The 26,182-nt window shown below is 37.3% G+C and overlaps 1 long non-coding RNA gene and 1 pseudogene across 1 annotated transcript in view; one reads left to right on the top strand and one right to left on the bottom strand.

Moving 5' to 3' along the window:
- Positions 1-26,182, top strand: part of LOC138176235 (uncharacterized) — a 94,953-nt gene that overhangs the window by 27,147 nt on the left and 41,624 nt on the right. The gene's annotated exons all lie outside the window — the stretch shown is intronic.
- Positions 14,765-17,516, bottom strand: LOC138176228 (3-phosphoinositide-dependent protein kinase 1 pseudogene; annotated as a pseudogene).

Here is a 26,182-nt window from a genome sequence, read left to right as displayed (position 1 = left end):
AAATCTAAAGTCCTTTTCTCATTGAGTCCTTGACTTTTCTCCTACCCTTGATACTGTCATTCACCCTCTTTTCTGTAATCTCTGTGACTAATCTCCTACCTGTCTGAGCACTCTTTCTCATTGTCTTTTGCTAGATCTTCACTGTGTTGTCCTGCTAAAAGTGGGTAGTCCCTGAGGCTGTGTTTTTGACCTTTTTTTTTCCTCCCTCTGTATTGCTGTAGTCATTAATCTCATCTGCTTCTATGGTTTTGATTATCATCTATCTCTAGATGCTTCTCAGTCCTAGCATCTCTGTTAACTTTCAATCTTGCATCTACAACTGCTTGTCAGACAGCTTGAACTGGATATCTAGGGCATCTGAAGCTCAGCATGTTCAAAAAAGAATTCATCATTCCCCATAAATCCTATCCTCTTCCTGACTTTCTTGTTACTGCCTACGGCACTAAAATCCTCCCTTTTGCCCAAGCTTGAAACTTAGGTGTCATGTTCAATTTACTCTCTTACCCACTGACCCCACATTTCCATTTCTTTTCCAATCCTTTTGTTTCAACCTCCACATTATCTGTGTTATTTGTTTCCCTTCCTCTACTCTCACACAACTTCTATCCTGGTGCAGGCCTTTGTTACTTCTTGCCTGGAACATTTATTTTTTTTTTTAATTTAATGTGTGCACTTTTATTTGAACTGGTCTTAAGTCAGGGTGCAGGTAAAGTTCCTCCCCTTCCCCAAGTACTGGTACCAGTTTCATAAAACTGGTAGGGAGACTGTAGAGTCTTCATTCACATCTATGTTGGGGGCAGGGAGGGAATTTAGGGTGCCATTCATTATGGCTCTGACAATTAAAAAAAAAAAGAACAAGTATGAAGGTGGAATATACAAAAAAACTTTTTTTAAAAGGATTACGAAATTTAAATGTAAAACAATACTAGTACTTTCCCCTCTTGTCCCTTCCCCATCTGGATTTTTGTTATCTTTACTCTAGCAGACCAGGATAGCCTTCATAGAGACAAGTAACTCTGTAACAATGCATTATACAGTATTTGGAATGACTATTTAAAAAAAAAACAAATTTGCAATCAGAGTCCTGAAGGCACACTGTAGAACTTTGGGGATGTTTGCCTCCAATGTACTTAGCTCATCACCTTCATCGTTCCAGTTTTTAAATCTTGAGTCAAGTTCCAAAAAAATCAAACAAAGCCATGCCAATCTCATTTCTTTTTTTTTTTTGGGGGGGGGAGGCAATTGTCATGTCACACTCTTTAACAAAAAAAAAAACCAAACCACAAAAAAACAGTCAAAAAAAACCAGATTGTTCATTTAGAAGCATTTGCAGAGAACAGTAGAGGCCCTAGATTCATCATATTCTTGCTTGCTGATCCACATCTGCTGGAAGGTGGAAAGAGATGCCAGCATGGATCCAGACAGAGTATTTGTGCTCACATGGGGCAATGATTTTGATTTTCACAGTGTTGGGGGCTAGGGCTGTAATCTCCTTCTGCATCTTGTCAGCAATGCCTGGGTACGTGGTGGTACCACCAGACAGTATGGTATTGGCATGCAGATCTTTACACATGTCAAATCAAACTTCATGATTGAGTTGAACGTAGTTTTGTGGATTCCACAGGATTTCATACCTAAGAAAGATGCTTGGAAGAGAGCTTCTGGGCCTCAGAACCTCTTGTTGCCAATGGTGATAACCTGACCATTAGGGAGCTCATAGCTCTTTTCCAGAGAAGAGCTAGATTCAGCAGTGACCATCTCTTGTTCAAAGTCTAGGGTGATGTAACACAGCTTGTCCTTGATGTCATGTATGATTTCCCTCTCAGCTACGGTAGTGAAATTGTATCCTCTCTCGGTTAGGATCTTCATAAGGTAGTCCGTCAGATAATAGCCAGGCAAATCCAGATGGAGAATGGCATGGAGAAGGGGCACACCTTCATAGAGGGGCACAGTGTGAGTTGCTCCATCACCAATACCAGTGGTATGACCAGAGGCATACAGGGACAGCACAGCCTGGATGGCAGTGTTTATGATGGGATATTGAAGGTCTCAAACATAATCTGGGTTTTCTTTTCTCTGTTGGCATTGGGGTTCAGGGGGGGCTTCAGTTAGAAGCACAAGGTGCTCTTCAGGGACCACATGGAGCTTGTTGTAGAAAGTATGTTGCCAAATCTTCTCCATGGCATCCCAGTTAGTCACAATACCATCTTCAGTGGGGTACTTCATGGGTTAGAATACTTCTCTTGCTCTGGGCCTCATCCCCCACATAGCTGTCTTTCTGACCTATACCCACCATTATACCCTGATATCTGGGGCAACAACAGTGGAAGAGAAGACAGTCCGAGGGGCACTGTCTCCTGCAAAGCCAGCTTTGCACATTGCCAGAACAATCAGAGAGCAGCAATATCATCATCATCTATGGAGAAATTTGAAATAGGAAGTTTAAACCCTTAAGAGAAGTGGTACAACATCTGAAGGCAGCAGGGAGGGAAATAAGTGCACGCTGGTTTGGAAGAGTTCACAGCTACTCTTGCCTGGAGTATTTCAGTGGATTTGTTGTTCTCTTAGCTGCAGATCTCTCCCTCACATAATCACAGTTATTGATTTTATCTCCTGTGATCCTCTCTACCTCTTGTTTGATCATAAACTTTGTCTTATACATAGAAAAAGTAAATTTTTCCATGATTCCCTTTATCCCCTTATGATATCACCCTATATGTTTAGAATCTAGATCATGTACCCATTTTATCCTGGAATATGGTATGAGGTGTTGGTCTATGCCTAGTTTCTGCCAAACTGTTTCCCAGTTTTTCCAGGGATTTTTTTTACATAGTGAGTTTTTGCCACTAAAACTAGGATCTTTGGGTTTATTGAAAACTGGATTACTATGGTCATTTACTACTGTATATTGTGTGCCTAATCTGTTGCACTGATCTACCATTCTATTTCTTAGCCACTATCAGATTGTTTTGATCATTATTGCTTTGTAATCTAGTTTGAAATTTGCTACTGCTAGGCCACCTTCTTTCACAGTTTTTTTCCATTGATTCCCTTGATATTCTTGACCTTTTGTTCTTCCAGATGAATTTTGTTAATATTTTTTCTAACTCTATACAATAATTACCTGGTAGTTTCATTGATATGGCATGAATAGTTAAATTCATTAAAGTAGAATTGCCATTTTTATTATGTTGACCCAACTTACCCATGAGCAATTAATATTTCTCCAATGTTTAGATACAACTATTTGTGAAAAGTGTTTTCTAATTATGTTCATATGTTTGTCTTGACAGGTAGAATCCCAAACATTTCAATTGTCTGAAGTTATTTTAAATGGAATTTCTCTTTCTATCTCTTCCTACTGGGCTTATGTCTTCAACTGATAATTTTCTTATATTCAGAATACTTAAGGCTGCTTCCAGTAGGTAGCATTAGTTAATGCCATTTATAAGTAATAAATTTATTTATTTATTTTTAGTTTTCAACATTCATTTCCAAAAGATTTTGATTTATAGATTTTCTCCCCATCTCTCCCCTACCCCTCACCCCAAGATGGCAAGTACCCACTCCCACTGGGAAGACAAATAATTCAATATGGGTTATACATGTGTAGTTATGCAAAACATTTCCATAGTAGTCATATTGTGAAAGACTAACTGTATTTCTCTCCATCCTATCCCATCCCCCCCATTTATTATGTTTTCTCCTTTGACCCTGTCCGTTTTCAAAAGTGTTTGCCTCTAACTACCCTCTCCCCCAATTTGCCCTGCCTTCTGTCATTCCCCCTCTTATTCCCTTTCCCCTGCTTTCCTGTAGGGTGAGATACCCAATTGAGTATGTATGTTATTCCCTCCTTAAACCAAATCCAGTGACAGTAATGTTGACTCATTCCCTTTCACCTTCCTGCTCTTCCTCTCCATTGTAGCAACTTTTTCTTGCCTCTCTTATGTGACATAATTTACCCTATTTTCTTTCTCCTTTTTTCCTTCTCCCAATATACTCCTCTCTCACCTCTTAATTTTATTTTTAGATATTATACCTTCATATTTAACTCACCCTGTGCCCTCTGTCTATGTAGACATGTATATACATATACAACCACTTATACATACATATATATGTATATATACATAAATATTCCCTTCAACTCTCCTCATACTGAGAAAAGTCTCATGAGTTACCAGTATCTTCTTTCCATGTAGGAATGTAAATAGTTCAACTTTAATAAGTTGCTTATGATTTTTATTTCCTGTTTCTTGTGGTTTTTCCAATGAGATATTTCACATTGACTTCTATTTTTTCCTTCTTTTGAATCTGTTTTATAGTATCTTGATTTCTCATAAAGTCATTAGTTTCCATTTGCTCTAATCTCATTTTGAAGGAATTATTTTCTTCAGTGGGCTTTTGAAATTCCTTTTCCACATGACCAATTTTGCTTTTTAAGGCATTCTTCTCCTCATTCACTTTTTGGACCTCTTTTGCCATTTGAGTTAGTTTATTTTTTAAGGTGTTATTTTCTTTGCTATTTTTGGGGTCTCCTTTTAGCAGGCTGTTGCTTCATTTTTTCATAATTTTCTTGCATCCTCATTTCTCTTCCCAATTTTTCTTCTACTTCACTTACTTGATTTTCAAAATCCTTCTTGAACTCCTACATGAATTGTCACCAATTCATATTTTTCTTGGAGGCTTTTGATGCAGGAGTTTTAACCTTGTTGTCTTCTTCTGGTTCTATGTTTTGATTGTCTTTATCACCAAAAAACGATTCTATAGTCCCAAATTTCTGGGGTTTTGGTGCAGCTGTTATTAGAGCTTCTTCTAGGCACCTGCCTCAGAAATGTGAGGAGGACTCTCTCTCCACAACCTCAACAAGTTCCACCATGCCAGTGCTCCTCACTCTAGGACTGCCACCCAAGACTGCAACCCAGATCCAAGCAGGGCAAAGCAAGAGAATCCTGCCTCAATGCCAGGAAAGAGAGTCCTGCAGTTACCCTCTGGACATGATCTGTGGGCCTGGAGCTCAGGAGGCATCAGCAGCTGCAGATACCATCACTTCTGTTGCCCAGGGGGCAGGGGCCAGACCATGCTCTTCTATAAACCAGGATCAGCAGCGTTTCCCCACTGACCTTTTACTTTCTGTTTGACATCTATGGCTTGAGATGTTTGGAAACTGCCACAGCTGCCAGTGATTCAGTCCCCTGAAGTCTGCTTTGACTGATCTGTGCCAATACGACCCATGCGGGACTGTGCTCCGCTCCCAGACCAGTGTGATGGATCCTTCCTGTTGGCCTGCCAGGCTTCCTTCAGTGGGAGGTTTGTTTCTCTCTGTCACTTTGTGGGTTCTGTAGCACTAAAATTTGTTTAGAGTAATTTTTTTTACAGGTATCAGAGGTTGTTGGAGCGTTGAGATCAAGCAGGTGTCTGCTTTTACTCTGTTGTCTTGGCCTTGCCATATTTTTTTAAGTGAGTTAAACCCTTGCCTTTGTTTGCCCTGCTATCTCTTGTTTAGCACAAAAAGTCATACTTTTGCTGCTAGAAATAATGAGGATCAAAGTAAGATTATAGAATGAGAAATTTATAATATTATTGTATTATCATTGACATTTCCTGTTATCTGGTGAATATTCAAGATCATTTATCAAATTAGTGTTAGAGCTTTAGAAAGCCTGTTATTTACTAGAATACAACTTCTTTTTTCTGGCTGCTTCTCAGGCTTATTCAGAATATTTTTCTGTTTAAGCTTGTAGGCCTCAGCATATAACAGAATTTTTTAAATGCTATTTTTTATTAAATTATTTATTTTTAATTTTCAACATTCACTTCTATAAGTTTTAAATTTTCTCCTCCTCCCTCCCCAAGACAGCTTGCAATATGATATGGTTTCTATACATATATTCCCATTAAACACATTTTCACATTAGTCATGTTGCATAAAATATTTATAATGAATGGGAAAAGCCACGAGGAAGAAAAAAGAAACAAAATAAAACTAAATAGAAAAGAAAATAGTCTCCTTCATTCTTCATTCTGACTCCATAGTTCTTTCTCTGGATGTGGTTGCCATTTTCCATTGTGTGTCCTTTGGAATTGTTTTAGGTCCTTCCATTGCTGAGAAGGGCTAAGTCTATCAAAGTCAGTCATCTCATAATGTGGCTGTTACTGTGTACAATTTTCTACTGGTTTTGCTCATTTCACTCAACATCAGTTCATATAAGTCTTCCCATGTTTCTCTGATCTGCCTCTTTATCATTTCTTATAGTATAAGAGTATTCCATTACATTCATATGCCATAACTTGTTTAGTCATTTCCCGGTTGGTGGGCATCCCCTTGATTTTCAGTTCTTGACCACTACAAAAAGAGCCGCTATAAATACTTTTGTACATGTGGGTCCTTTTCCCATTTTCATGATTATGGAATACAGCGCTAGAAGTGATATTGTGGAGTCAAAGGGTATGCACATTTTTATAGCCCTTCAGGCATAGTTCCAAACTGCTCTCTAGAATGGAGCTCACAGCTCCACCAACAATGATTTAGTGTTACAACTTCCCCACATCTCCAATATTTATCATTTTCCTGTTTTGCCCTGTTAGCCAGTCTTATAGGTGTGATTTGGGACCTCAGAATTGTTTTTATTTGCACCTCTCTGATCAGTAGTGATTTAGAGCAAAAAATGCTATTTTTTAAAATCATACTTTTGACCTCACTCTCTCTGACAGTCCACCAGGAAGGAGCTTAATCTAACATCCTAGTGTATTTCTTGGAGTGTTGTATAAAAGCGTTAGCCATTTTTTCTTCCTACATCAAGCCCTGCCCTCATCCTTGATGATTTGCTTATTCACACTTCTGCCTTTTCAGATATCTTGAATTCCTCACTTACGCACCTTCTCACCTACAGTGACCACCCTCTCGACTCTCCCTCAGCTGCACATGTGCATCGTTCCTCCCTCAGGCCTCATCATCGTTCCAAACTCTCACAGTCTCAGCTCTGAAATTTTCCCTGTTTACAGTCTCTTGCTTTTCACATATCCTTTTGTTTCACTCCTCTTAAATGTGTCCTTGAGCTTCACTTGGATCTCTGGCTGTCCAGTTCTAGTTTATTCTCTCCGTCAGTTACCTTTTATGGCTGCGTTTTCTTTCCTTCGTAGTCTTGTCCCTGTAACTCACCTGTTCAACAAAGCATTGTTCTTCATACTTGAATTATTCTTTCACCCATTGTCTTTTAACTGGTGAGGCATGTCTTGGTAATCCTCAACCCTGGGTGTCACTCCATTGTCTGTCTTCTCTTAACCAAGTCATGAAATATGTCTCATTACAAATTCATGTTATCTCAACTCAACCCTCTTAGTTTCAAAATGGTGCTAATACTTATATTGGGTTATAGATTTGAAGGAGGAAGGACTTGGAAGTCATTTTGTCCAAGCTCCTCATTTTACAGATGAGGAAATTTTATTTTTTCCTAATTATATGTAAAGACAAATTTTAACATTTATTTTTCGTAAATTTTTGAATTCCAAATTTTCTCCCTCCCTTCCTTTTCTCCTCCCTTCCTAAGCTGGTAAGCAATCTGATATAGGTTATATATGTTGCAAATGTAAAATTTTAATCTTTGAAATTTTTTTTCCTTTCCTCTTTAAGACCAACATTAACCCGCATTCACTCTGGCTCTCACTGTCATTGATTGACCAATAATAGGTCCCAGACGAAATCCTACTTGGTCACTCTTTGGGCCCTAATTGGCTCCTTATGAATGTAAATAACAATCCTTTCTGTTTTGGCCAGAAATCCTGAGGGTCTTTCCCTTCCAGATTTATTTTTTTAAAAGAGGCCATTCTTTGCCTCATTTCTTATTGATCCTTAATCACTGAATAAATAGACTTTGCTTCAGTCAAACAGACACATTAAAGAGTTTAGCTTGACAAACTAGGAGAGCAAGGAATGGTTTATCTGTCACATCTCTGGAGTAGGGAAGAATTTGTGACCAAAGAAAGGATAGAGAACATTATGAAATGCAAAATGGATGATTTTGATTACATTAAATTGAAAAGTTTTTGCACAAACAAAGCCAATGCAGCCACAATTGGAAAAGAAGCCAAAAGGTGAGAAACAATTTTTACAGCCAGTGTCTCTGATAAAGGCCTCATTTCTAAAATATATAGAGAACCGAGTCGAATTTATAAGAATACAAATCATGCCCCAGTTGGTAAATGGTCAAAGGTTATGAACAGGTAGTTTTCAGAGGAAGAAATTAAAACTATAGTTATATGAAAAAATGCTCTAAATCACTAGAGAAATGCAGATCAAAACAACTCTGAGCGACCATATCACACTTATCAGATTGACTAACATGACAAAACAGCATAGTGATAAATGTTGGAGATGTGGGAAAATTGGAACACTAATGCATTATTGGTGGAGTTGTGAATTCATCTGACCATTCTTAAGAGCAATTTGGAACTATTCCCAAAGGACTATAAAAATGTACATCCTTTGACCCAACAATACCACTTCTAGTTCTGTATCTCAAAGATCTCATACACATGGGAAAAGGACCCCCATGGACAAAAATGTTTATAGCCACTTTTTTTGTGGTGACAAGGATTTGGAGATTGAGGGGATGTCCATCAATTGGGGAATGACTGAACAAGTTGTGGTATATGAATGTAATAGAATACTATTGTGCTATTAGAAATAACGAGCAGGCAGACTTTAGAAAGACCTGGAAAGACTTATATGAACTGAAGCTGAGGGAAATGAGCAGAACCAGGAGAACATTGTACATAGTAACAGCCACATTGTGTGATGACTGACTTAGATAGACTTAGCTTTTTTCTAAGGACTAAGACAACTCCAGAAGACTCATGACGGAAAATACTATACACATTTACAGAAAGAACTTTGCAGTCTGGATGCAGATGGAAACATACTCTTTGCTCGTCTTTTCTTTTGTTGTTTTTTTTTTCTTCTTTTTTGTGGTTCCTTCCATTAGTTCTGATTCTTCTTTACATCATGACTAATTTTAAAATATGTTTAATATGAATGTATAAGTAGCACCTGTATCAAATTGCATGCCATCTTGGGGGGAGATGAGAGATGGCGAGAAAATTTAAAACTCAATTTTATGGAAGTGGATGTTGAAAACTAAAAATAAATTAATTATAAACAAAAATCTTAGCTTGAAAAGGCCAAGGTATATCCTTGCATCCTTGGCCATCTCCAGTTGTCTTGATTGATATCTGGCCACTGGACCCAGAGGACTCTGGAGGTAAAAGTGAGGCTGGTGAGTGCACACAGCCCTCCCTTACTTAAATCTAATTCACTTGCATGTTATGGCATCACCTTCCTGATATCATGGTCCTCTTCAAAAGTGAAGGACAGACAGCAACAAGGAAGCAAACATATGAAGTAATTTAGATCTAGTGAGAGGGCACCTTGCCCAAGGTCTATAGGTTACAGTAGGTAGAAGAGTCAGGATTTGAACCCAGGTCCTAGGATTTGAAATCTAGTGTTCTTTTTACTGTGCCATGCCGTCTTTTTCTCCCAAGTGCCAGATAACCTTTGCTTTTTATTATTATTTTTGAAATTCAGTTTTTATTTTGTTTTCAATTCTGAATTCTCTTCTTCCAACCTGTCCCCTTCATTGAGAAAAGCAAGAAAAAAACTCATTACTTTGCATTAGCCATGTTAAAAAAATTACACCTCATTGTGCACTCTTCAGTTCATTATTGCTTTATCTGCAGGAGAATAGAATGTTTTATTATGAGTCCTTTGGAATTATGGTTATTGTGTTATTGTGTTGAGCATAGTTTCTAAGTCTTTTAAAACTGATTGTCCCTACAATATTGTTGTTATTGATTATCTATACTGATGACCCTTAAAATATCTCAAATTCTGAAATTCTCTTTTTATAATCCCTTACTTTTCCTTGTTCTCCTGGTTCTCCTCACTTCACTATGCATCGGTTCATACACATCTTTGCAGATTTGTCTGAAAACATCACCTTCATTTCTTACTGACCAATTACATTCCTTTAGAATATATTCTATTCCATTCCATTCATATAGAATAACTTCTACAGTCATTCTCCACTTGATGGGTGTCCTGATAGTTCCAGTTCTTTGCCACCAATAAAAGAGTTGTATAAATATTTTTGTACATATGGGTCCCTTTTCCTCTAAATTTGCATTTCTCTAGTTAGTAATGATTTAGAGCATTTTAAAAATATGACTTTGATAGCTTGGTTTTCTTCCATCTGAAAACTGCCTATTCATATCCTTTGACCATTTATTATTTATCAAGTGGGGCATGGTTCATATTCTGATAAATTTCACCTAGTTCTCTATATATCTTAGAAGTGAGACCTTTATCAAAGACATTTCTGCAAAGATTCCCCCCCCCCCATTTCCTATTTCCCTAGTAATTTTATGCATTGGTTTTCTTTGTGTAAACCCTTTTTAATTTTATGAAATCAAAATTGTTCATTTTACCTTCTGTGTTCTGTTTCCTCTTGGGCCGTGAACTCTTCCTAATCCTGTAGCTCTTACAGATATTTTCTTCCTCTTCCTCTAAGTTGTTTATAGTATCATCCTTCATGTCTAAATCACGTGACCATTTGGAACTTCCTTGGTTTATGGAGGGAGAGTCTGGTCTATATCTAGTTTCTACCTTATTGCTTTCTAGTTTTTCTTAACATTTTTGTTGAATAGTGTGTTCTTCTCCTGTTAGCTATAGTCTTTGTGTTTATTAAACACTGGGGTTTTATGCTCATTTGCTTCTGTATGTTGAGTAACTAATCTGTCCTGCTGATCATCTTCTCTTACCTAGTACCAAATTGTTTTGATGAGCACAGTTTTGTAATATGGCTTGAGATTTGGTGCTAATATACCTTCTTTCTAAATTTTTTTCATTAATTCTCTTGATATTCTTGACTTTTTGTTCCTACAAATGAATTTTTTAAACTTTTCCCAGCTCTCTCAAGCAATTCATGTTTTGACATTTTGTTCATGAAAGGATTTTGACAATTGGATCCTAAGGAAACACTAATATTAAAAACCCATCCCAAATCTCATCTCAAAATCTGAGTTCCATTTCTTTTTTTTTTCATTTTTCAAATGCTTTATTAACTTCTGATTTACATCATTCATTTCTGCCAGATTTTGAGTTACAAATTTTTTCCCCGTTTTTCCCCTACCCACCGCCCTAAAATAGCACCACAGGATATCCCCTCCTCCAGTCTGCTCTCTCCCATATCTTCTCCCATACCCCCTTCGACTTTTTCAGTAGAGCATGATCGATCTCTATGCCCCAGTGCCTATTGTATATCTTATTTCCCAATTACATGTAAAATAGTATTAATAATAATAATATATATATATTTTTTTAAACATTTGATTTTAAAACTTTGAATTCCAGATTCATTCCCTTCCTCCCTTGTCACCCACCCTTACTGGGAAGATAAGCAGTTCAGTATAGATTGTACATGTGTAGCTAATGCAAAACATTAGCATAGTAGATATATTGTAAAAGACTGACTATATTTCCCTCCCTCCCATCCCACCTCCCACTTGTTCTATACTCTACTTTGATCCTGTCCCTTTTCAAAAGTGGGTGCTTCCAACTTCCCTCCCCCCCAGCCTGCCCTCTCTTCCATCATCCCCCCTCTCTCAAGCAATTCATTGTTAGCTTGATTGATATGGCACTAAATAACAAGGGTTTTTTTAGGTATTATTGCCATTTTTAGTATATTGGCTTGGCCTACCTATGAGCAATTAATATCTCTCCTATTATATATGTCTGTGTTAATTTGTGTAAATAATGTTTTCTATTTGTATAATATAATTCTGTTTGTGTCTTGGCAGGCAGATCTCAAGTATTTTGTATAATTTGTAGTTATTTTAAATGGAAGTTTTCTATTTCCTCCTGCTGGTTTTTGTTAGTAAGATTTAGAAATCTTGGTAGTATACAGAATTTATACAGAAGATTTGTCTGAGTTCATTTTGTATGCTACAACTTGGCTGAAATTGTTTATTGTTTCATTTAGTTTTTTTTAGTTGACTCTAGGGTTCTGTAAGCAAGAAGTAACCAAGAAATAAGAAGGAGAGGTAGGAGGAAACACAAACAAGAACAGCCTTGAAAGTTATTTATTAGGCTTGTTATATAATTAAAAACAACAGAAAGCTGTATGTATCATTGATTAGCATTTTCACATAAAATTCCCTCAGTTCTTCTTTGTATATAGAATTGCTAATTTTATTCAATATTTAAATCCAGAATTAAAAACTTCTTTATTTCACTTTAAAATAAGATAAGCTATAATTTAACTGTATTTTAATATGAAATTGTGTTGCTTTTGATTGCTTGAGAATAATAACAATAGAAGAGTTTCTATTTATGTGGAATGTTTTGGTTTCACAAAGACCTTTGCAAACATTCCTATTTATTCCTTAAAATTATTCTGTAAGTCTGTAAGTTAGGTAGCATAGATATTAGTGTACTCTTTTTACAGATGAGGAATTGTAGTTTAGGAGAGGAGTGTAATCTTGCCTAAAATTACATGGCATGTCATGGCAGCTCTGGGGTCACTGAGTCCAAGTCTAGTGTTTTTAAACTGGCTTATATGATGAAGTCTCCAGAATTTTATCTAGAAAACCATATTATCTCCAAGGATCATCTCAGTAAAGTGACAGTAATAGAATTTATTTTAAAGATATAATGTTCTAAAAGTTACTGTAAAATGTCCTCCTTGTAAGATGTACTTTTTAGTCATTATGTTCCAGTTCTAACTCTCACTAACCAACTCTGTGATCTTTGGGCAAGTCATTTAATAACTTTAGGACTCTCAATTTCCTCATCTGCAAAACTACTGAGTTCTACCTTGATAAATTAGATGATTCTCGAGATAAACTGTTTATGAGCCAATATGTTATGTAGGGTAGGCAAAATGATATGTTGACAAGTGAATTTGGCTAGGTCTCTTAATTTTTCTGTGTTTTACTTTCTCCATCATGGTGTTACAATAGTCAGCACAAGAGGTATATGGAAAACACTTTATAAAATTTAGCACACTGTATAAATATAAGCAATTTTAATTGTTTTTTGTTTAAGCTTTCTAAACTAGGCAGATTTTGAATGTTAAATTTAAAAATAAGCTAAAACATTACATTTCACTTTTAACTCATTGCTAAACTTACAAACCCCTTCATTACATAAACAGATTGAAGATCTAATGTGATTGAAGAATCATAAATTTAGAACTAGAAGGAGAAACTCAGAGGTCTAGTCCAATCCCTCTATTTAACAGAACAGAGCCCTAGATAGGTTATGAATTGTGCAAAGCCACAGAGGTAGGTCAGTGGCAGAGCTAGGATTTGAACTCAGGTTGTCTGCCTCTAAATCCAATGATACAAAGTTAAAAACAATTTTATATAAGTAAAATCATTGCAGTTAGAATGTGATTTGAGAAATTCCATTGCACTGAATATCTCTGATAAAAGTTTGACACCCAAAATTTATAGTGAATTAGGAACTTTTTAAAAGATTAAGGGCCATTACTCAAAAAAGTATCAAAAAACCAAATAATTTTCAAAAAAAAAAATACAAACTGTCGTTAGCCACCTGACCAAAACTAAAAAACAAACCAGTTCATGCTCTAACTTAAAGATCTAACACTCCACCCTGAGGAGATTATTGATAATCGCAGGTTAAAAACAAAACAAAATAAAATAAAACAAAAAACAGCCATGTATACTATGCACATATGTTCATAGCAAATGCAAAATAGATGCTCAGCAGTAGGGGTGATAGCTGAATAAATTATATTGAGAGTAATGGAATATTGCACTATATGGAATAATGTGAAGAACTAAGATATATGAAGTCTTTTTATATGATGTAATATGTAGTCAGAAAAACAATATACACAGTGACTATGACAGTTTAAATAAAATCAAAATAAAGAGGCAGCAAAACTGATCAAATATAAGGTATTTGTGTAAGTGTCATACTGTCAAATTAAAGGGCACACTTCTTTATTTTTTTTAAATTAATAATCAATGTTCTGACAAAGCAGTTGATGAACTCAGCACAGATTTAGGCCTTGTTTTGTACATGGCTAATGAGGGCATTTGTTTTGCTTGAGTATTCATGTTTGTAACACATTTCGATTTTTTTCCACAGTGGAGAGAGGTGGAAGGAGAGAAAGCTAGTTTTTATTGATTGAAAAAATATAATTAAAAATAATCAGTTTTCTGTTTTAAGGGGAATATTTTATTTTCTGTATGGTAGTGACCTCAGTGATTCAGAATCTTGTTTCACTGGCCCTTTATTACTTTGAAGATGCTATAGGCTTTGGGTAGGTAATCTTTTAATATCACACAGAAAAAAATTAAGGGTTAGTTTTTTTTTCTTAAGTGGCCAAGCTAGGCAGTGTGGATTTATTTTTTGAGAAATGAATATAAGGTATTCTATTTATTTGCTTTTAAGTTTAATACTGGTAAATAATATTATTTAAATATGTTGTGAGGATTACAGATTTTTTTTTCTTCTTCAGTATCAAAAGTTTCATCTCTGCTCCTCCACTAATCAATTAGTAAAGTGCCCAAGCACATTTAAATGTTTTAAAAATTATTCTGAGGAAGTACATTAGATTTCCATCAACTAATGAACAGGAAGAATTGTACATTTCACTACACCAAGACCCATTAAAACAGTTCTGATAGCATTCTTCTCATTCATCTTTATATATCCACTAAAAGCAGGTAGCAACATTTATGAGGGTAGTATATGTGCACACCTTGGAGAAAGGAAAAACCTGAATTCATGTAAAAATGTCAGGAGTATATTTGCTACATCAATTACTAAAAATTTGTTACTAACTATTTCATTTTCAGTTAGTATTCATTAAAAGCATGCTGCTACCTGTATGGCCCCTTGATTATGGATTTCAATGCATTTACTTAAAATGACAAGCTTAAAATTTAATGTAACCCTCAGGAACCAGTAATTTTAATTTTATAAAATTTCAGTGCCATGTTCAGCATTTTCTTACTTAAAACCTACACCATATTCTTCACAACATGAAGGCTGCCAAGCATATATCTGGTGCACTCACATAATTATAATAAGTACTACGGAAATCCTGCAACCAGAACTAGATTATGGAAAAGGGTAAAACCTACCTGACCGCAATTGCCATATACCCCCCCCCCCAAAAAAAAAAAGTATAAACAGGAAAATAAAATAAAATAAAACAAACCCATAGAGATGATGGCAAGACCTCAACAGAGGCATTTAAAAGCTCCCTGATGAAATAGAGTTCAATGATAATCTTGATGGGGTCTTGGCAAGGAGAGAAGGGGGAAACAAAATCACAGAAATAATCCCTGTCCCATTTACACACACACAGGACTGGTACATGATTTTGGGTGTGTGCATGTAGACCAGTTTCAATTTATCTTAAGTGAAGGTGGTAATGCAAGGTCTATCCACTAGTTTTCAGCATAAATTGAGCTGAAGGGCACCAAAGCAAGATCTTCACTGCAACGATATGCATGTGGAAGCTTCAATGGAAGCACAAAGAACAAGCAAAGCGACCCTGAATTCCATTTATGTTTGTTGTTGTTTTTTTGTCATTTTTTTGGTCTTTTTTTTCCCTTTTTAAATAAAAAACTGCAATATATCAGACATATGATTTCCCCTTGAGATGGCCAACAGGTGGCATGGGAAGGTCCTTTCAATGTACTGCCGAGCCCATGTGCTAAATCATGGAGCAACAGGCAGGAGCCAGGCCAGTTTGGGATAAGCTTTCCTAGACAGCAGCATTCGGATGGTTCTGGTATCTGTGCCTCCAAACTTCATGTATTTTTTTGCACCACTTAAGAGCATTCCCACTTGGGTCCATCAGGTAATATGTCCTGTTAGGCGAGTGAACAAAAAATGTGTTAAAATTCTTGGCTTCTGGCCGAAGTTCTTGTGACCAGGGAATTTCTCCTTTTAGGACTTTGTTGACAGGATCCACATAATACAAATGTGGTCCTTCTGTAAGGAGCAGCTGACGATGACGTGCAAATAAGCCCTTTCGTTTATCTGCTGGGCCCATTTTTAGTATTAAGTTGTTTTCTACAAATTGGTGCCATGGGTTTCCACTGGCCTGCTTCTCCAATAATAATCTCTTCTCATCTTCTGAAAACTGTAAGTCCGGCTCAAAAGAATTATTGTCCAGATCATGAATATATTGGTCTATATTGCTGCCTGACCTTTGGGCCAGGCTAGTCTCTGAAGCAGACAATCAATGTGAAGAAGTTGAAGATGAAACTGGCATACAGCCAAATTGGCTTAGAATATTGTCATAATTTCCGTAGCAGTCTTCATCATCTTCAGACATAGCAGGTAAGTATGTGGTGAGCTTTGGAGGTGTCTGATGCTGCAGATCATCCCATGTTATGGATTCAAAGAATGAGTGATCTTTAAGGGGCCCACACCTGTCCATTTCTTCACAGCCTAATCGCTTTGTGGAATCTAAAACCAAGAGTTTTTCCACAAGATCTTTTGCCTTAGGGAAGAATTTTTCTGGAAAGTCATTTTCCAATTTAATTATCTTCTGAATTATAAGATATTCATTTCCCGCTCTAAATGGTGGTAATCCTTCTACAAGCTGGTATATTATACATCTGAGAGCCCCCAGGTCTGAACTTTTACATGCAGATTTTTCTATAAGCAGCTCTGGAGAAACATATTGTGCTGTTCCTACAAATGAGTTAGCCCTGGCTTGTTTACTATCTGGAGATAATACTTTTGCTTTTCCAGAATCTGTAATCTGAATGTGCTTATCTACATTTAATAAAATGTTCTCTGGTTTAAAGTCCCTGTGAATAATTCCCTTTCCATGCAAGTATTCTAAAGCAGATACAATTTCAGCAGTATAAAATCTGGTGCAGGTCTCATCAAAAGAACCAATCTTTCGAATGTATTTAAGTAGCTCTCCATTTTTGGCATAACTAAGGCCAAAATACAGCTTTTCATCATCTTGAAATGTGAAGTAAAGTTTTACAAAGAAAGGGTGATCCAGGTGGGACATTACATCTCTTTCTCTGGTTACATATGGTACCTTGTTCTCTTTTATGATATGCCATTTCTCTAGAATTTTAATAGCATATTCTCTTGAAGTTGCCAATTCTTAGGCCAAGACAACTGTTGAGAAAGATCCTTCACCAAGAATTTTCTCAAACTTGAAGTCTTCTGGATGTTTCTTTCGAGGCTGTGGTAGCTGCTGTCCTGAATGTTGTGGTAAGAAATTGGAATTAGACCTTGGCTTGGCTGAAGTGCCATCCATGGTAGACCCATGTCTGCTACTGCAGGGAATGATGACAGGGGGAGTGCTGGAATCTGTATGGTTTCTCACCATTGATGGGGTTGGACAGGAACATAATACCACAATAGTTTGTATGGGAATAGCATCATACTGTCAGGCCTGTGACTCCCGAGAGGCCCCCAACCCAGCCCTGTAAGGCACTGCTGCCACCACCGCCCCCTCCCCAGCCCGGCCCAGGCCCTGGAGCGTTTGCTCTGCCACTGACCAGGGAAGCCAGGGCCAGGCCCAGCTCAGGAGGCAGAAGGGGCTCCCCCTGAGGTAACGGGCTAGGCCGCCTGCCCACCGCCCCCAAACAGGGCGGTCCAGTCTTGTGGGACCCAATCATCCTCATCCCAAGATTAGTTCTGCGACCTAAACGCCTCCCGCCCTCGCCCCCCCCCCCGTACTCAAGATCTAGGATTACAGATTTTTCATAGGATTGACTTGAGACCTACTTCTTTGTCTTTTGAGCTTCTTCATGAAGCAGGCCTGGGGTAATTAAAATAGTCAGATACAACTATCTTGGAGGGAGATATGACCCAGAAAGATTAGTAGAGAGAAGGCTTTTGCTTGTGTGTTGAATGAGAAAAGAAGCAAGTAATAGTGAACTGCTGTAACACTGTATGAGGTTGATATAGAGACTTATTTGAAAACTGTAAGAAGGAAACATTCCTTTAGCTGGCAGAACTACTCTTGGGATGAGGATGATTGGGACCCTTAAGACTGGTGCTATGTAAAGCAGCTTTCAAAACAATGGAAACATTTGGTTCTGATGTTTATTTAGGATTTGTAGAGTGAGGCAAAAGTTCTAGAGTGATTTCTTAACTCAGATTATCTGGTTAAGAAGTGATGACTTGGGGCGGCCAGGTAGCACAGCGAGTAAGAGCACCGGCTCCAGTGTTGAGAACACCTGGAGATCGAATCCCGGGCTCAGACACTTAGCACCCACCCAGAAACACCTGGCCGTGTAACCTTGAGCAAGTTACTTAACCCCAATTGCTTAGGAGTGGCCAGGTGGCTCAGCGAGTAAGAGCACCGGCTCTAATGTCGGGATGACCTGGATCAAATCCAGGCGCAGATACTCAGCACCACACCCAGAAATAATAACTGGCCGTGTAACCTTGAGCAAGTTACTTAACCCCAATTGCTTTAAAAAAAAAAAAGAAGTGATGACTTGTAAAGGTGATGACATCTGTTGGAGACCAGCAGAACTTCAGAAAAATCATCCTAGGAGCTGGGCTTTAGGAAGCTTGTGTGTAATAGAGAACAGCAACCAGATACCAGCAGAGACCTTCTGGGGAAAGTGAAATATAGCATAATCAAAGGATCCTTGGGGAGAAGATGGTTATAGAGAGAGGGGTAATGCTTAACTTTCCCCTTTGTTAGAATTTCACTTAACATGGAGATTGTACAGGTCTCTATTTAAAGAGTGGAATAGAGGAAGGGGCATGAATTTCAGTTTATAGTTTAGTTGAAGTTAGTTATGAGTTCTGATATGTATTCTTTGCTTTTTAAATAAAACCATTCCTTATAAACCTGAATGTGCTTTTAAGAGGGAGTTGGTTCATCCAGAGAAAGAACTGATGGTATCTGAATGCAGATCGAAGCATGATATTTTGTATGTGTATGTGTATGTGTGTGTGTGTGTGTGTGTGTGTGTGTTTTGATGTTTCTTCTTTCACAACATAACAGGGAAATATGTTTTACAAAATTGCACATATATAACTTACATAAAATTACTGCATTCTTAGGGAGGAGAGAGAGGGAGAAAATTTGGAACTCAGAATTAAAAAAATGAATGTTAAAAATTGTGTTTATATGTAATTGAGAAAAAAGGATGTAGGACCTTCATGTCAGGAGGAACCTCTGATACAAGAGTTACAAATACAACAAAACAAAATTAAAAAACCTTAATTTTGTAATATGACCTGTTCAGAGAGATAAGTAGAAGGGGAAATGAAGTATAGAGGGGATGAGACAAACCAGAAAAATGAGAAATAATATGGTCATTTAAAGACTTAATACTTAAAAATGTTATTTATTTCAATCAGGGTGGGTAATCTCGATTGAAGCAAATTTCCAACCCTTCTTTGCACCAGTTTTTATTGGTTTGTAAGTCAAAAGAGTCTTACCTGGTGGTCAAATTTTTGGTGGTAAGCTTCATTGAATTTGGCTAGGCTGATTGGTTCTTAGAAAAATACAGTTCTTTTAAGCATCCTGTACCCATAGCTTTTCCAGCTATTTGTTGTCTAACATAACCTTAGAGAACCGAGGATCACTTCCAAGCTAGGAAGAGGTACTAGAATAGAACTTGAATGGAAAATGCTTAGAGATATAGAGAAAAAGAAATACAAATTTTAAATTCTTAAAAATATATTCATATCCTATGTGTATATATATATACACACACACATATATGTATGCTGTGCATATGTATCTGCATATATTCACATACACATACACACATTGTGTTTTGATAGAATAGACATTTCCCAAAATCAAGTAAAGTTGCCCAATAGAATGATTACAAATAAAAGTGTATGCCATTTTGTATTTTTTTTGGAGGCAATTGGGGTTAAGTAACTTGCCCAGGGCCACACAGTTACTAAGTATCTGAGGTTGGATTTGAATTCAGGTCCTCCTGACTCCAGGGCTATACTTTATCTACTCTGCCACCTAATGCCCCCCATTTTGTATTTTTGTGTAACAAAAAGGAAAAATACATCTTTTAACTGGATGTCTGTCTAAGTGTATATGTATATGGTAAATAAGTGGATTGTTTATGCATATTATTGATTTCCTCAGGGATTTTTGGTATAAACAGTTTGACAGTTTTGTTTGACCAATTCTAAACTGTTTTCAAAGTTGCTTAGACTAATCCACAGTTTTACCAGCAAAGAATTAGTGTGCTTATGCCCTTCTCCAAAATAGAACTTTCTCATCTTTATCATAATTTTTATTTTAGATATAAGGTGATACATGAGTTATCTTAATTTACATTTCTCTATTACTAATGCTGAGCATTTTTTCCCAAATGGTTGTTTGGAGTTGGAGTTTTTCACTCTTTAAAATTTTCTTCACATACATTGATACTTCATTTATTATGGAACCACCTTTTTCTAAATATGTATAAATTCAATATAGATTTTAGATACTTAATATAAAAATTTCTTTCCTAATTGAGATTTTTAAGAAGTCTTCCTTTGGTTTAAAAAAAAATTTATACATAAATACCAAAACACATTCCATAGAGAAAAACACAAATACATATTACATATGAAACTTTGAATTATCATTTCATCTTGTTTGATTTTCTTTTAAAAATTATGTAACAAATTCTTTATATTCCTTTCAAAATTGTCTTGCATATCTATGCTTCCTTCTCTCCTGTTCTATGAATTTTAAAAAACGTTTCAATGGCTTCCTTTTTTCTCATCATCATCATCATCATTATTGTTATTAACCTCCCCCTGAAATTACTCCCCCAGACAATCAAAATTGAGAGGAAAAGGGAAGAAAATTATAAAAAATAAGGATAGGCAAGAAAGATATATCTGTACATTGGTTATTTCCAAAAATGTATGCCTCTACTCCTTTTGTGCATCATTTATCTTTTAGGAGGTTGGTAACATGCTTCATTATAGGTACTTTGGAGACATGGTTAGTCATTGCATTGATTGGAGTTGCTGACAACACAATTATTAGTCCAAGTTGTTTTTCTTTAAAATGTTGTCCTTATATAAATTGTTTTCATGTTTTTTCTCACTTCATTCTTCATCAACTTATAATGACCAGGATTTTCTGAAATCATCTTTATAAAATATCTGTTTTTTATATTTTGAGTTCCAAATTCTCTTCCTCTTTCTTGCCTGACTTCTATCCATTGAGAAGGCAAGCAATATCATACCCATTATACATGTAAAGCCATGTAAAAATATTTCCATATTAGCCATTTTGCCAAAAAAAAAAAAAAGGCAAGGAAAATAAAGTCAGGTAGAAATGCTTCATTCTGCACTCAGAGTTCCTCAGTTTTCTCTCTTGAAATAAGTAGCATTTTTTTATCATGAGTCCTTTGGAGTTATTGTGTATCATTTTATTGATTAGAGTAGCTAAGGTCTTTCACAGTTGATCATTAAAATATTCTTGTTACTGTGTATAATGTTTTCCTGGTTCTGTTCACTTTACTTTGTATCAGTTCATGTTAGTCTTACCAAATTTTTCTGAAAACACCCCTTATGTAATTTTTTTCCCCCCTTTTTGGAGGGGGGATTGCAGGGCAGTTGGGGTCAAGCAAGTTGCCCAAGGTCACATGACTAGTAAGTGTTAAGTGTTTGAGGCCAGATTTGAACTCAGGTCCTCCTGACTCCAGGGCCGGTGCTCTATTCACTGTGCCACTTAGCTGCCCCCCTCATGTCATTTCTTATAGCAGAGTAGTATCCTATAATAATCATATACCATAGCTTGTTCAGCCATTCTTCAGCTGGTGGACATCCCCACCTCATTGTCCAATTCTTTACCACCATAAAAAGAACTGCTATAAATATTTTTTTTTGTATATATAGTTCCTTTCCTTATTTTCTTTTCTTATGAAGCAATTGGGGTTAAGTGACTTGGTGTAGTACCAGTGCAATATTTACAGCACCCACAATCACTATAAATATACTGACTGTGACTATAAATATTCCCGTATGGTGCTCAATTGTAAAATAATAACAAACTCTCCATATAGAGGACAGAAGCAAAGCATTTATTCAGACACCAGAAAACCAAATCCCAACACCAGGAAACCAAATCCAGTATAGCAACATAAAAGTTAATGTACCTCAATGTAGCAGAGAGCCACACCATCCATTAGCCTTCCCACAAACCAATACAGATCAAAATTTTACTCACAAACCTGACTAACTCCTTGCTTGAGTGTCCTCTCTTTCCCACTTTCTCTGACTCTGACTTCTAGCTTCCTGTGGACTCTGTTCCACCTTTCAGCAAACTACTCCCACCACAGGCTCCATGTGATTACATTCAGCCTGTTGGGGGCAGAGTATATTTTCAAAGAAGATGTCTTCAAATTCCCCTAGGCTTATTAAGGGGCAGAGAAGATCTTCAAATTCCCATTCCCATTACACTTGCCCAGAGTCACACAGCTAGTAAGTGTCAAAGTGTCTGAGGTCAGATTTGAACTCTGACTTCAGGACTGGTGTTCTGTCTACTGCATCACCTAGGTGCCCTTCTCTTTTTCTTTGAAATCTTTGGGAATACTGGCCTGGTAATACTTTTGCTGGGTCAAAGCATATGCATAGTTTTAGAGACTTCTGCTGATAGTTCCAAATTGTTCTCCATAGTGGTTGGACTTGCTTATAGTGCCATCAGCAGTGCATTAGTATACATATTTTTTTTTCACATCCCTTTTAGCATTTGTCTTTTCCTTTTCTGTCATGTTAGCCTGATAATGTGAAGTGGTGCCTCAGAGTTGTTTTAACTTCTATTTCTCTATAAGTGATTTAGAACATATTCTCATAAGACTATTGATAGCTTTAATTTCTTCTTCTGAAAACTGCATGTTCATATTCTTTGACCCAATCAATTTAAGAATGACTCTTATTTTTTAAAAAATTAGTTCCACTTCCATATATGTTATTATTATGTATGTTGTATATACATAATTTATATACATATATGTATACAAATGTTTGTACAGACACATGTATATATTTTTCTTTTTTTAATAAATATGTATATATATTTAAATGTTTTATTTTAAAACTTTGAATTCCAGATTCATTCCCTTCCTCCCTTGTCAACCACCCTTACTGGGAAGATAAGCAATTCAGTATAGGTTGTACATGTGTGGCTAATGCAAAACAATAACATAGTAGATATATTGTAAAAGACTAACTATATTTCCCTTCCTTCTATCCCACCTCCCACTTGTTCTATTCTATACTTTGATCCCATCCCTTTTCGAAAGTGGGTGCTTCCAATTTCCCTCCCCCCCAGCCTGCCCTCCCTTCATCATCCCCCCTCTCATCCCCTTCCCCCACCTACTCTCCTGGAGGGTGAGATCCCCTATTTAGTGTGTATTTCATTCCCTCCTCAAGCCAAATTCAGTGGGAATAAGGTTGACTCATTCCCTTTTGCCTTCCTATTCTTCCCCTCCATTGTAACCATTTTCCCTTGCCTCTTCTATATGAGATAGTGTAGCAGCAAGCACCCCAAGTCCTCAGGGTTTGCTGCCAACACAGGTTCTTGGATCTGCTTTGATAAAGGAAAAAGCAACTCAAAATGGGTTAACAAGCTTACTTTAATCAGTCAAATATGTATCATTTACCTAGTCCAGGGGAAAAAGGTCAGCACCCCGAACTTCAGAATACACAGAGAGAATTATCAAGACAGAAACAGATCAAGTAGACAGATTTCCAAACTGTCCAACCATTACATCCATACCAAATCAACATCTGGGTTTCAACATCAGGGTTTTTCAAAGCTGGGCGGGGGGGCCTCTGGACAGGCTTCCCAGAATCCAGATCAAATCACAGAACACTTCTCAAAGTGAGCCCCAAAAACAAAGCTATACCTCAGGGCTTATATAGCCTTCTCCTGGCTCAGAGAATGTAACAACCTTTTGGACCCACTGACCAATCAAAAAGTATCAAATGAAAAACAAGCCTCCCTCCCACCCCAGGCTCCAGGTGCACTTTAGCCTAGGGGCAGGGAAGATCTTTAAATTTGCATTTCCATTACAGATAGTTTACCCCATTCTGTCTCACCCCATTCTGTCTCTCCCCATCTCCTCTCATTATATTCCTCTCTCACCTCTTAATTTCACCTTTAAGTATCATCCCTTCCTGTTAAATTGGTCCTGTGCCCTCTATGTATACCTGTAAACATATATACACACATTCACATATGTATTCATATGCCTATATACCCTCATATATATATATATATATATATATTTCTATTCCCTTCAACTACTGAGAAAAGTTTCATAAGCTACAATTATTGTTTTTCCATGTAGGAATGTTAATAGTTCAACTTAGATAAGTTCTTTATGATTTCTTTTTCTTTTCCCTGTTTACCTTCTCATGCTTCTCTTGCTTCTTGTATCTGAATGTTAAATTTTGTATTCAACTCTGGTTTTTTCAGCAAGGATGCTTGAAACTCCTCTATTCCACTGAATGACCATATTTTCCCCTGAACCATGATACTCAGTGTTGCTGGGTAGGTTACTCTTGGATTTAATCCCAGCTCTTTTGACCTCCGGAATATATCATATTCCAAGCCCTTTGATCCCTCATTGTAGAAGCTGCCAGATTCTGTGTTATCCTGATTGTGTTTCCACAATATTCAAATTGTTTCTTCCTGGCTGCTTATAATATTCTCTCCTTAATCTGGGAATTCTGGGACCTGGCTATAATATTCTTAGGAGTTTTCTTTTTGGGATCTTTTTCAGGAGGTGGTTGGTGTATTCTTTCAACTTCTGTTTTGCCCTCTGGTTCTAAAACATCAGGGCAGTTTTCTTTGAGAACTTCCTGGAGGATGATTTCTAGGTTCTTACTTTGATCATGGCTTTCAGGTAGTACAATAATTTTTAAATTATCTCTCCTGTATCTGTTTTCCAGGTCAGTGGTTTTTCCCATGAGATATTTCACATTGCCTTCTATTCTTTCATTTGTTTGGATCTGTTTAACAGCATCTTGATTTCTCATAAAGTTATTAGCTGCGATTTGCTCCAATATACTTTTGAAGGAATGATTCTCCTCAGTGAGCTTTTGAGATTCTTTTTCCATATGGCAAATTTGGTTTTTTAAGGCATTCTTTTCCTCATTGCCTTTTTGAGCCTCTTTTGCCATTTGAGTTAGTCTATTTTTTAAGCTGTGATTTTCCTCAGTCAGGCTGTTGACTTTCATTTTGTAATTTTCTTACATTGCTCTCATTTCTCTTCCCAGTTTTTCCTCCACTTCTCTTATCTGCTTCTTAAGGTCCTCTATGGCCTGTAACCAGCTCGTATTTTCCTTTGAAGCTTTTGGTGCAGGAGTTCTGACTTCACTGTTTTCCTCCTATTCCATGCTTTGCTCCTTTTTGTCCCCAAAATAGGAATCTAATGTTGGAATCTTCTGTCTGCTTTGTTTCCTTTGCTTGGTCATGTCGCCCCTCATTCACTTGACTCCTGGGCTTTTTGCCACAGTAAGACTCTGCCACCAGACAGAGGAGCTTTCGTCCCAAAAGCTGTGGTTTTCTCAGCTGCCGGAGGTATTAGATGGGTGCCCAGGCCTCCACACACTCTGGCAAGCTGGACACACACCCCAGATCCAAGCAAGTTAAAGCAAGAGTTATTACCCCTCAGACTGGTTGCTTGGTCCCCCACACTCTGCAGGCCAGGAGCTGAAGCTGCCACATGCCTCTAGCTGGCTGTGCCGGTGTCTCAGCGGCCGGGGGCAAAAGCCTATGTACTCCCTCTTACTGGGTCCCAAAGCCCCTACTGTACTGACCTCTCACTTTGTCCTTTGTATCTGTGTGTTGAAAATTCTGGAAACAGCCACAGCTGCTGCTGATCTGGAGTCCTTCCTGCTGGTGGCTGGTCAGGCCCTCCCTGGGTCTAAAACCTCCGCTCATGCGGCCTGGGCTCAGCTCCCAGAGTGCTGTGCTGGCCAATTCCTGCTGGCCTGCTGGGCTGTCCTCAGTGGGAGGTTAGTTTCTCTGTGTCATTTTGTGGGTTCTGTAGCTTCAAAGTTTGTTCAGAGTCCCCTTTTTACATTGAGTGGGGAAGATGGAAGCCAGAGCTGTTTGGAGGTCATGCTTCTACTCCACCATCTTGTCTCTGCCCCCCCCCCCCCCCC

This window comes from Petaurus breviceps, unplaced genomic scaffold (assembly GCF_028583685.1).
Source record: "Petaurus breviceps papuanus isolate PSGF00001 unplaced genomic scaffold, PetGlider_PUasm1.0 84, whole genome shotgun sequence".
NCBI lineage: Eukaryota > Metazoa > Chordata > Mammalia > Diprotodontia > Petauridae > Petaurus > Petaurus breviceps.
Note: the sequence above shows the minus strand (reverse complement) of the source record. Positions and strands in the feature narration are given on the sequence as shown.